Raw genomic sequence first — 12,355 nt, 5'->3', positions numbered from 1 at the left:
GGGGTAACTCCTGCCTCCCAGGGTCTTTGCGGGAATGAGTCAAGTGGGGACCAAGGAAGAGAGGGAATCTGAGAGTTGATTAGGGTGACCGCCCCTGCTCACCCTACCAGTATCTACGGAAAGACGCCCCCCAAGGGCCCCCAGAGGAGGTGCTGAGCGTAGGAGAGGCAGGACCTGCCGGGCGGCCGCACCCTGGGGAAGGGCGGCCCCTGCAAGGAAAAAACACAAGCCCACATCCTGGCGACTGGCACCCGCCCGCTCCCAGCCTGGAGATTAGCGGCCTAATCTCGGCGGTGCTAATGATTTAGGCGCTGCCAGGACCCTGGCGTCTGTGTCTGCACGGGGCCTGTCTGAATGAGAAGCTTCCAGGGGTGGAGGGAGGCACATGGGTGGCCTGGGCTCTGGGCCCACACACATGGGGACAGGGAGGGAGTCCGGGTTTCATGCAGATCAGAGCTGGTATGCTGAGGTCAGACTGCTGGAAGGACTTCCTGCCTAGAAAGTGGGTGGCCTCGCACGCAAGGGTGTCTCCTCGTTGGAGAGTGGGGACTGCACGGGCTGCCTAGAGGGGATAACCAGAGTTTATTCTGCTCCCGCCCCAACTGTAAAGTCTGAAGGTTCCTGGGCGTGGGGAGCAGGGTCTCAAGGTCAAGATTAGGGGGCAAGGTCAGAACACCAGGGCTCTTCCACAATACCTGGAAGGACTTCCTGCTACTCCAGGACAGTCTGGGGGAGGGAACAAACAGAACCTGGGGTCACCTGAGTGGCTCAGAGGCCACCCTTGCACCAGCCACTCACCCCCACAGAGAAAGAGCTTCCCCTCCTTGCTGGAGCCACCCTCCATGAACCACCCCCCAACCCCCGCACCAGCAGCTGACAGCCCTCCTCTGTCCAGACAGGCCTCCCTCAGCTCAAAGAAGTGAATATGAAGCAGAGCCAGAAGCCTGGAGAGGGGGCCAGGCCACAAGGCACCCACCACCCACACCCTGCCTCTCCAGAGCCTGCATCCCATCTCCAAAGTACCCAGACGTCCGTCTTCAGGCCCAGTTTGAAGGGACAGAAAGTTTCCTAAACTTTTCTCGAAAATCACCAAGTCCCCACCATCACCCCGTCACTCTACCCTTTCCCCTGCTGACATCGGGCCGTGCGCCAAGGGCAGGGCCTAGGTTTCCCCACACCAGTGACTCCCAGGCCCTGTGCCTCTGGCCTTTGGAGCACCCCTCCACTTCTGTGCCCACCTCAGCCCAGAAAGGCCTCACTTGCAGAAGGACAGGCCCAGCTCAGCCCCTCTCCCCAGGTGTAGGGGCGGAGACAGGCCCTAGGAAGGCCTCCCTAGCTCTCTGGAGAGTGTGGCCATCCTTGGAACGCCTAAGAAGACCCAGACATGCTTCCGTCACAGCTCCGGACAGCCCTTGCCGGATCTCCCCAACAACGCCATGAGGAAGCCAAGGCCCAGGGTTTCTGAGCAGCCAGCAGGCAATAGGCAGGGCAGCCGGGCCTGAAGCCAGGGCCCGAGCAGTGCCCACTCTCTGTGCCAGGGAAGGAGGGGAGGTCTGGCAGGAGCCGAGGTCCTCTCGGCCATGACTCCTCCTGCCCAGGCCTGTCCTCCACCCCCAGCAGGGAGAGGCCTCTGGCAGCCGGAGGGGCAGCGCCAGGCCCACACCCCCTGCAGCTGTCAGCAGCTTGGCCCAGAGGCGGAAGAGGTCGGGAAAAGGAGGAGGCAATCCAGCCCCAGAGGCCGCTGGGAGCCCAGCAGAGCAGGGAGGAGACAGGAGGAAGAGACCCCGGGGAGACAGCTGAATCCCCCAGGGTCCCCACGCCAGCCCCGGGCTTGACCAAACCTACAGGCCCTGGGTCTCCTCTCCAGAGGTTGCTGAAGAGCCAGTGCGTCCTCAGCATGAGTAGAACAGGCCTGTCTCAGACTTGAGCAGGACTAGGGTATGCGGGGAGGGCCCCTGGGACTACACCCACCCTATGGTGTTGACGGCAGGTGCAAGGTGATCTGGGGGCCCCCGTATGCAGTTGATGCTCAACAGATGCATATCAGGACTTCACTGATGGTCCAGTGGTCCACCTGCCAACGCTCGATCCCTGGTCTGGAAACTAAGATCCCACATTGTTGCTGTTGCTCAGTTGCTAAGTTGTGTCCAACTCTATGCCACAGGGCAACGAAGCCAGCACGACCCAACCACTGAGGTCGAGCTCTAGAGCCTGTGCTCTGCAACAAGAGAAACCACCGCAATGAGAAGCCCACGGACCGTAACTAGGGAGTAGCCCCCACTGGCCACAACCAGAGAAAACCTGAGCGTGGCAATGAAGACCCAGCACAGCCAAAAATAAATTTTAAAAATACATATATTTTTATTAAAAAATAGATGCACGTTGATGTTGACAAACATCTTGCCACATCAGCCCAACTGACCTTGGCTCCTGCAGGCCCCCCAAGCATTAACTGTCACCCTCCTAGGCAGTGTCCACGCCACCCAGAATCCAGGACACAGCATGTATGCGTCAGGTGCTCTCTAAGTGTTCGCTGTTAGGAACGAGGACCCTGGACCATGACTAGGGTGGAAGACAGGGACCCAGGAAGGGACTATTAGGGCTACCTACCCTCCCTCCAAGGAAAGAGTCCATATCAGGTGATGTTGGGGAAGTGAGAGGCCCAGGATGGGGGGGGGGGGGCCTCCCAGCTGGGACCTTGGCTTGACTGATGAAGAGAACACCCCAAAACCTTGAGGGTTCTCAAAGACCTGGACCCTACCCCCAGAGCCCGGCCACCAGGGCCGGTCAGCTTGTTTCCTCATAGACACTGAGCCCCTCTCAGCTGCGGGGACCTCGCCAGGATGGGCTACAGAGGGTCACCAAGGACGCCCTACCCCTCACCTCTCCCCGAGCACCCCCACCCCTGGCCAGGAAGGGCACCCTGGCCCGCAGGTGGAATCCTCTTCCCCTAGTCTGTTTCCTCAGCCTCTCTCCTGAGGCCCCAGGGCCACCCTGCCCAGATCCACCCTGTAATGATTTGTGTCTGGCTCCAAAGAAGGCCCCACCCTCTGCCTCCACAGCGGCTGTGGGAGATCCTGGGCCCTCAGGAGGCATCCAATTAGGAGAGTCAGGGGCAGGGGGTTCCTCCAGCGCCCCCACACACACCAGGGGCTCCCAGGGGCTCCCTTCCCCCATGACTGGCTTCCAGGAAACATGCTCCCAGGGTGGACCCAAGTTGGGACTCAGCTGCCCGGGACACTGCGCCTTTCCAGGCAAAGCCACATCGGCTGTCCAGGGCCCCATCCCAGCAAGGGCCCAGAGGCCTCAGCGCCCAGAGCAGGAGGAGAGGGCAAGGGAGGCCCCGAACCAACGGGAATGGATGGGGAGGAGGTCCAGGAAGGGGAGCCAGAGGGGGGCACAGAGGGAAAGGACCAGCTTCTCCCCTCTGCCCCCCCTTCTCTCCCCATCCACCCCTCCCCTTCCTTGGCCTGAGGTAGCTAGGGGGGAGGATGAGAAGGCAACAGGTCCGGGGGGTCCCCTTTCAAGCCTGGGGCTCATCCCCTCCCCGCTTTGCCCTGAAGGCTGAAGGGGACCTGAGGGCCTGCAGGAACCAACTGAAAAACCCCCAAGGGGCTCCAGACTGCCCATCCTCAAGACCCCAGCCTCCCAGGCCCCCAGGCCCTGCCCCACCTGCCCACTCGACTCTCCATGCCCTGCGAGGCTGGTTGCTCCTGGATTAATTCACCCTCACTGGTCCCTGCTCTTCAACACTCTCAAGTGGTTTCCTCCAGGGGATGTGTGGCCCAGGCTCCCTGAGAAAGGGGCTTCATCTCCCCCGTCAGAGTGGACGCTTCCTAGGGTAAACGTTCTGTCTCCCCACTCAGACTGGGAGCTCGCTCGGGGTGGGCGCTGTGTCCCCCTGTGTGATGCTCTGAGCTTGGTGCGTCTCCTTCCTTGCACCTAACACCACCGGCGGGAAGGGGGTCTCTCGGGTCTTTGATCACCTGTACTACATGCATCCTCAGTCGCTCAGTCATATCCGACTCTTTGCAACCCCATGAACTACAGCCCACCAGACTCCTCTGTTCATGGGATTCTCCAAACAAGAATACTGGTTGCCATTTCCTCCTCCCCACCTCTATGGGTTCTTCCCAACCCAGGGATCAAACCTGCGTCTCCTGCCTCTAGTTCCTTGGCAGGCAGATTCTTTACGACTGCGCCTCCTCTGATCACCCAGCCCACCACAAGATGATACACATGCCTGACCAACAAGAAAAGGGAGGAGCACACCTGTGCAGAGGCCTGGGCCCCATGGAATACTCCGTCCCACACAAGTGGGACAGGCTCCTCCCCATTAAAACCTGCCCCAAGCCGGCAGCTTCACAGCCCCCTGGTCCTGCCTCTGCCCCAAAACCCAGGCCCTGGGCTTGTTGTTCAACATTTCAGGTGTGATTCACTTTCTCCAGTAAGGTTCTGTTGGGGAGGAATCACAGCCCCTAATCTTCTCAACCCCCACGATCACTATTCCGCCCATTATGGAAAGAGCTCACTCGGGAGGCCAACTCCAAGAGCCTGGATCGATGCAGACTCTGCTGTGGACAAGTCACAACCCTTCTCTCAGCCTCATCTGAAAAATGAGGCTACTTGGTTTCCATGACAAACTCTTCGTGAGGCTGACATGAGACAGCGGCTGGCCTCAGGCCTTGTGCACACTAGGGATTTGGAAGGATCAGCGACTCCCAAGCTGGGTGGGTGAAGGCTCCCAGGGTGAGTGGTAACCCTTCCCTCTGCTAGGCAGATGTCCCCATCCTAACCTCCAGAACTGTGTACCTTATATGGCAAAAGAGACTTTGCAGGTGTGATTAAGTTAAGGAATTTGCATTCTTAACTGGAATTTTCTGGATTTTCTGGTTGAGCCCAATATAAAAACGTGCATGAGTACTAAGTCACTTCAGTCGTGTCCAACTCTTTGTGATCCCACAGACCATAGTCCGCCAGGCCCCTCTGTCCATGGGATTTCCCAGGCAAGAATACCGGAGTGGGTTACCATTTCCTACTTCAGGGGGTCTTCCCTGACTCAGGGATCGAACCCGTGTGTCTTACATCTCCTGCATTGGCAGGCGGGTTCTTTACCACTAGCACCACCTGGGAAGAGTCCTTAAATAGGGATGGGGGCGGGGAGAAAGCTCAGAGTCAGAGAAGATAATGTGACAACAGAAACGGAGGTCAGAGTGAAGAAGCCATGAGTGAAGGAATGTAAGCAGACTCTAGAAGCAGAAAATGCAAGGAACAGTTCTCCTTCAGTGCCTCCAGAAGGGGTTCAGCCCTGCTGACAGCTTGATTTAACCTTGCAAGATGCACTTCAGACCTCAGACTTCCAGAACTGTAAGATAATGTGAGTGTTGCTTTAAGCCTCTCAGTTCAGTTCAGTTCAGTCACTCAGTCATGTCCGACTTCGCGACCCCATGAATCGCAGCACGCCAGGCCTCCCTGTCCATCACCAACTCCTGGAGTTTACTCAAACGCAAGTCCATCGAGTCGGTGATGTCATCCAGCCATCTCATCCTCTGTCGTCCCCTTCTCCTCCTGCCCCCAATCCCTCCCAGCATCAGGGTCTTTTCCAATGAGTCAACTCTTCGCATGAGGTGGCCAAAGTATTGGAGTTTCAGCTTCAGCATCGGTCCTTCCAATGAACACCCAGGACTGATCTCCTTTAGGATGGACTGGTTGGATCTCCTTGCAGTCCAAGGGACTCTCAAGAGTCTTCTCCAACACCACAGTTCAAAAGCATCAATTTTTCGGGGCTCAGCTTTCTTCACAGTCCAACTCTCACATCCACACATGACCACTGGAAACACCATAGCCTTGACTAGATGGACCTTTGTTGGCAAAGTAATGTCCCTGCTTTTTAATACGCTATCTAGGTTGGTCATAACTTTCCTTCCAAGGAGTAAGCGTCTTTTAATTTCACGGCTGCAATCATCATCTGCAATGATTTTGGAGCCCCAAAAAATAAAGTCTGACACTGTTTCCACTGTTTCCCCATCTATTTCCCATGAAGTGATGGGACCAGATGCCATGATCTTAGTTTTCTGAATGTTGAGCTTTAAGCCAACTTTTTCACTCTCCTCTTTCTTTTTCATCAAGAGGCTTTTTAGTTCTCTTCACTTTCTGCAATAAGGATGGTGTCATCTGCATATCTGAGGTTATTGATATTTCTCCCGCCAATCTTGATTCCAGCTTGTGCTTCTTCCAGTGTTAGCATTTTTCATGATGTACTCTGCATATAAGTTAAATAAGCAGGGTGACAATATACAGCTTTGACGTACTCCTTTTCCTATTTGGAACCAGTCTGCTGTTCCACGTCCAGTTCTAACTGTTGCTTCCTGACCTGCATACAGGTTTTTCAAGAGGCAGGTCAGATGGTCTGGTATTCCCATCTCTTTCAGAATTTTCCACAGTCTATTGTGATCCACACAGTCAAAGACTTTGGTATAGTCAATAAAGCAGAAATAGATGTTTTTCTGGAACTCTCTTGCTTTTTCAATGATCCAGCGGATGTTGGCAATTTGATCTCTGGTTCCTCTGCCTTGTCTAAAACCAGCTTGAACATCTGGAAGTTCACGGTTCACGTATTATTTAAGCCCCTAAAGTGGTCGTTTGGCACGCTCTTGGTGATTCCTGGGAAGTCCCTCGTGGCTCAGCTGGGCCACCAGGGACATGCCAAATGACAACTTTAGAGAGAAGGAAATGGCAACCCACTGCAGTACTCTTGCCTGGAAAGTCCCACGGATGGAGGAGCCTGGTAGGCTACAGTCCATGGGGTTGCAAAGAGTCGGACATGACTGAGTGACTTCATTTTCACTTTGGTGGCCCAGCAGTTGAGAGTCTGCCTGCCAATGCAGGAGACACAGGATCGATCCCTGATCCAGGAGGATTCTACATGTCACAAGGCAACTAAGCTCATGTGCCAGAACCACTGAAGCCCAAGCACCCTAGAGCCCATGTTTTGCAACAAGAGAAGCCACCACAATGAGATGCCCATGCACCACAACGAAGAGTAGCCCCCACTCGCCACAACTAGAGAAAGCCCAGGCATGGCAACCAAGACCAGTGCAGCTGAATATAAAATAAATAAATAATCATTTAAAAAATAAAGCTGTAGTATGGCAAAAAAAAAAAAAAAAACTACAATATTGTAAAGTAATTAGCTCCCAATTAAAATAAATTAATTTACAAAAATAAAATAAAATAAAAAAGTAGCAAAAAAATAAAATAAAACTGCAATTTTGTCCAACAACAATAGGAAACTAATACACTCCCCCTCACCTATTCTAGCACCAGAATGCTAGCCGCTGTCACTCATGTTAGAATCATTAATATTTGGAGGTAGATCTGCTCCCCTTCTAGAATTACAATCCTTTACAGCCAAATGAGGGCTTCCCCAGGAGCTCAGCAGTAAAAGAATCTGCCTGCAATGTAGGAGACGCAGAAGCTCGAGTTTGATCCCTGAGTGGAGAAGATCCCCTGAGAAGAGCATGGCAACCCAGCTTTCCTGCCTGGAGAATCCCATGGACGGAGGAGCCTGGCGGGTTACCGTCGCAAAGAGTCAGACACAACTGAAGCGACTGAGCATGCACGCACAGCCAAAAGACGGCTTTCTGTTCATCTCTGAACCCACCCTAAGGTCTAACTTGGCACTTTATGCACAGGAAGTGCCCAATCGATGCTGGCTTGCTGGATGCAGACAGCAAGTGCCCGATGCTGGGCTCTTCCTCAGCACCCATTCTTCGCATCCATGGTGGGGCCGTCCCTGGGCAGGGTGCCAAGAACTCTGCACTGAGTCAGCTGAGCCCTGCCCTTAATGAGCATAGGCAGGTAAGCAAGAGATGGACACGCGGTCCATCCCGGCGCCGTGTTATTGTGCGGTGATGAAAGTGTGTGTGTTCAAGCGCCTGGGAGGAGCAGGAGGGAGCGACTCATTCACTCCAGGCTGCTGCTGATGGTTTCACGGGGAGGGACCACAAAGCCAGGTTTCGAAGCCAGGGCGGGGCTTTGCCAGGCAGAGGAGATGAGGTGAGAACACATCCAAGCAGAGGTGGGTGGGGACCAGGAGACTTGCAGCTGGATCACTGTTCTCAGGGAGCAAAAGGAACGCCAAGAAAAGCAAATCTCAAAGGAAACACGTTTGATTGGCTACTGCTAGTTGAGCACCTACTGTGTGCTGAGCTATCCCTAGGCTCTGGGGATATGGTGATGAACACAAAAGACATCTTTGCTTTCATGGAGCAGACACTCTGGTAGGAAAGATGGAAAATAATCAAACCAGAGAATGAGATGTTCCCTGTGGAAGCATGAAAAGAAAATTTAGTGCTTCCAGGGACCAGGGCAGGAAGGCCTCTCCTAGGTGACGTTTAAGGGGAAACTGAATTAAGGAAGGAGCCAGCACATGCAGGGGAAGGCATTCCCAGGTCAAGGTAAGAGCTAGAGCAAAGGCCCTGGGGCTGGACTAAAACACTCCTTTCTTAGGGAACTAGAAGTGTTAGCAGGTTGGGGGAGAGGGGGTGGTGGTTAGCAGAGGAGAGGTGGGACTATGTAAGCTCAGCAAAGGGCAGGAGTCCCCAGAGGGTAGCGGTCCTCCTCCTTTCCTCACAGAGCCAGTGAAGGAAAGTGAAATGAAATAGCTCAGCCACGTCTGACTCTGCAACCCCATGGACTGTAGCCCACCAGGCTCCTCTGTCCATGGAAATCTTCAGGCCAGAATACTGGTGTGGGTAGCCGTTCCCTTTTTCAGGGGATCTTCCCAACCCAGGAATCAAACCCAGGTCTCCCGCATTGCAGGTGGATTCTTTTACCAGCTGAGCCACCAGGGACGAAGCCCTGATGAAAGCCAGGGCTGAGAACCGTGCTCCAGAGTCTGGGGGGACCAGAGCAAGGCATGTACATCCCGGTCAAGCAGTTTTTGTTTGTTTGACTGTGAACTTCCCAGAGCCTTCAACAAGCTAATGTGCGCTGTGACTCTCCAAGGAGAAAACAGCATTTCCCAAACTTAATCGCCCATGAAGCCCCTTCCAGGAGGAGCAGGTGAAGGTAGAATTCCTTGAAACCCATCTTGGGAATCCGTGGACCAACTCATAGGGCTTATTGGGAGAAATGGCTAGAATGAAGTCTGGAAAGAGAAACCACCACGAACGGTGTGCTGAAGAGTTTGGACTTGATCCTGTAGCAACAGAGTCATCCAAGCATTGCTATGATGTTTCATTTTGGTTTTGTCTGTTTATAGATATTTTAATCATACAAAGGGATATGATCGATCTCCTCAATGCCTCCATTTCCCAGTTAATAATACCACAATCTTTCAGTTAATAGTATCTCCTGGAGAGCCACCTCACTCTCTTTAATCCATCGTGACCGTGAGCTATAATTCATTCACTCCTGTCCCTCCCAACCTCCGCTCAGGCATCCAGGAATTTTTTCCTTCTCACGAACAATGATATAATAAACCTGCCTGAACATCTAGCCTGGTGAACTTTTACCAATATATCCTTAAGGGAATTTTAACAGTGGGATTACTGAATGAAAGGGTAAATCCATGTTTTTCTTTTGATGGCTATTGCAAAATTTTCATTCAAGGTGAATGAAATTATATCTCTGCTTTAAAATACCCCAGTCTCCCCAACAAAAGGTGGTGGAGGAGAGAGAAGGAACAAGAATGGCAGCATGTCCATGAACACAGAAAACAGACCAGTGGTTGCCAAGGAGAAGGGGGTCAGGGGAGGGATGAGAAGGAGGCTTGGGCTCACAGATGTAAGCTTTTATACATAGAGTGGATAAACAAGGTCCTACTGTATAACAGAGAGAACTATATTCCATATCCTCTGATAGGGACTTCCCTGGCAGGCCAGTGGTTCAGAATCCTCCTTCCAACGTAGGGATCATGGGTTCAATCCCTGATCGGGAAACCAACATTCCACACATCACAGGGCAACCAAGTCTGGGCACTGCTGCTACAGAAGCCTATGAACCATAAGGAAGACCCAGCTCAGTCAAAAAAAAAAAAAAAAAACTATGATAAACCATAATGAAAAAAGAGTATTTTTAAAAGAATGTATATACATGTATAACTGATCCTTTGCTGTGCAGCAAAAATGAACACATTATAAATCAACATTATAAATCAACAATATTTCAGTTTTAAAATTGAAACATAAATCAACAATATTTCAATTTTAAAATATTAAAATAAAATATTAAAAAAAAGAAAAAAGGAATGGCAGCAAGTTGACAATTACTGAAGCTGAGTGATAATATTCATATTATGAATATGAATATTCAGTCCTTAAAATTCACTGGAAGGACTGATGCTGAAGCTGAAAGCTCCAATACTTCGGCCACCTGATGGGAAGAACTGACTCACTGGAAAAGACCCTGATGCTGGGAAAGATTGAAGGCAGGAGGAGAAGGGGACGACAGAGGATGAGATGGTGGGATGGCATCACCGACTCGATGGACATGAGTTTGAGCAAGCTCAGGGAGTTGGTGATGGACAGGGAAGCCTGGCGCGCTACAGTCCATGGGGTCACAAAGAGTCGGACACGACTGAGTGACTGAACTGAACTGATGGGAATATGGGACGTTGTTCTGCCATCCTCTCTACTTTCGTGTATATTTGAAATTGAAATTTGAATTCAAAAAAATTTTTTAAAAAGGCCAAGGCAGGCCCAGTGCCCTGTACATCATGGATCTTCCCCTCCAAGTCTTCCTAAAAAGTTCCACACATTTTCATTCCCACCTGCCATGAATGAGAATATTTCCCTCACCACGTCCATCAACACTAGGTCTCATTGAACTTTGAAGTTTGTTGCTATTTTTCAAGTTTTGTCCTTTCAACGGTTGAAAAATTTCTCTCTGCTGCTTCAATTTCCATTTCTTTAACCTTGAGTGAGACTGAACATCCTTCCTTAAGTTTTTTTATTCTTTCTTGTTTTTTTTTAATTTTTATTTTATATTGGAGTATAGTTGATTTACCATGCTGTGTTAGTTTCAGATGTACAGAAAAGTGATCCATTTACACATACACACATATCCATTCTTTTTCAGAATCTTTTCCCATATAGGTTATTACAGAGTATTGAGTAGAGTTTCCAGTCCTATACAATAGGTCCTTGTTGATGATCTATCATATATATAGTAGTGTGTATACGTTCATTCCAAATTCCTAGTTTATTCCCCCCACCACCACATTTTCCCTTTGGCAACTCTAAGTTTGTTTTCAAAGTTTGTGAGTCTGTTTTCTAAATAAGTTCATGTGTATAATTTTTTTTAAAAAATATATAACACTTCACAAATTTGCATGCATCCTTGCACAGGAGCCATGCTGACCTTCTCCATATTATTCCAATTTTAGTATATGCACTGCCAAAGAGAGCGCCCTTCCTGTTTTTTGTGAGCTAGATGTTCCTACTTTTTACCTTTTATTCCCCCTGTGGCATCTTGTCTTTGCTGGCTGGTGTCAGCTTTGGTCATTGTGGGAAGAAGGCCTCCCTACACGAGTTACAAACGTCTTTTCTCAGTTGGCCATTGGTCTTCCAACCTTGTTTAGCGTTTTTTCCCCCAAACAAATGATTTCCCTTAGGTCACATTCACTAAAATTTTTCTCACATGAGTCTGGGCATCAGGGAGTTTGAAGAAGGGCTCACTTTGGTGACAATGTGAAAGCTGGAAGGGGACCAAAGGCCAGCCCCAAGGCTGAAAGGATGGCGGGAGAGAGATGATGAGGGTGAGATGGGATTCAGTGGCCTAAAGGGAGATGGGGCTGAGTGGGGGAAGCATGGAGATGACTCTGCATTTTCGGGTTGAGCAGATGGGTGGTAATGATGCCACTGACTCTGTCAGAGAAGCCAGACAGAAAAGTAGGGTTCAGAGAAAGAAAACAATTCTCCTCGAAGTACATACCACCCTGCGTGGTCACATCTATTTCCTGTCTCCTCCTCTAGACTCAGGCAAGGGACCCTGTCTCCTCTCTGTCCCCAAAAATGGACATAGCAAATGACGCTTGATAACTGCAGAAAGGAATAATATGTGAATGACCTGAGCTCCAGGTACCTCTGCCTGAGTGGAGATGATGGGGTGGAAGGAGGTGTCACCACCACCACTAAGGGACTGACGGGTTGCCCCCTTGTCTGAGCCAGCGGGATCTGGCTGTGTCCACTCACCAACCACACAGAGGCCTGTCATGCTTTGTGGCAGAAGACAAGGGCTGCATTTGGTTCTGAGAATTCTAGCATCCACAGGTTTGGTGGATGTGGCCGCTGGGGGAACCTGCTGCGCACCAGGCGAGGAAGTCTTCCATCTAGAGGCAAGCGAGGGAAGC

At 51.2% G+C, this 12,355-nt stretch overlaps 1 non-coding gene across 1 annotated transcript; it reads right to left on the bottom strand.

Annotated features, from left to right (window-relative positions):
• Positions 1-11,307: 11,307 nt before the first annotated feature.
• LOC136150391 (U6 spliceosomal RNA) lies at positions 11,308-11,411 on the bottom strand. Its single transcript, XR_010659823.1, has one exon. It is a non-coding gene; the product is annotated as a U6 spliceosomal RNA (small nuclear RNA).
• Between the last annotated feature and the right edge of the window lie 944 nt (positions 11,412-12,355).

The sequence above is a fragment of the Muntiacus reevesi genome, chromosome 18, assembly GCF_963930625.1.
Source record: "Muntiacus reevesi chromosome 18, mMunRee1.1, whole genome shotgun sequence".
NCBI classification, from domain to species: Eukaryota; Metazoa; Chordata; class Mammalia; order Artiodactyla; family Cervidae; genus Muntiacus; species Muntiacus reevesi.
The sequence above is the reverse complement of the archived record's forward strand: the minus strand, read 5'-3'. Positions and strand labels throughout refer to the sequence as shown.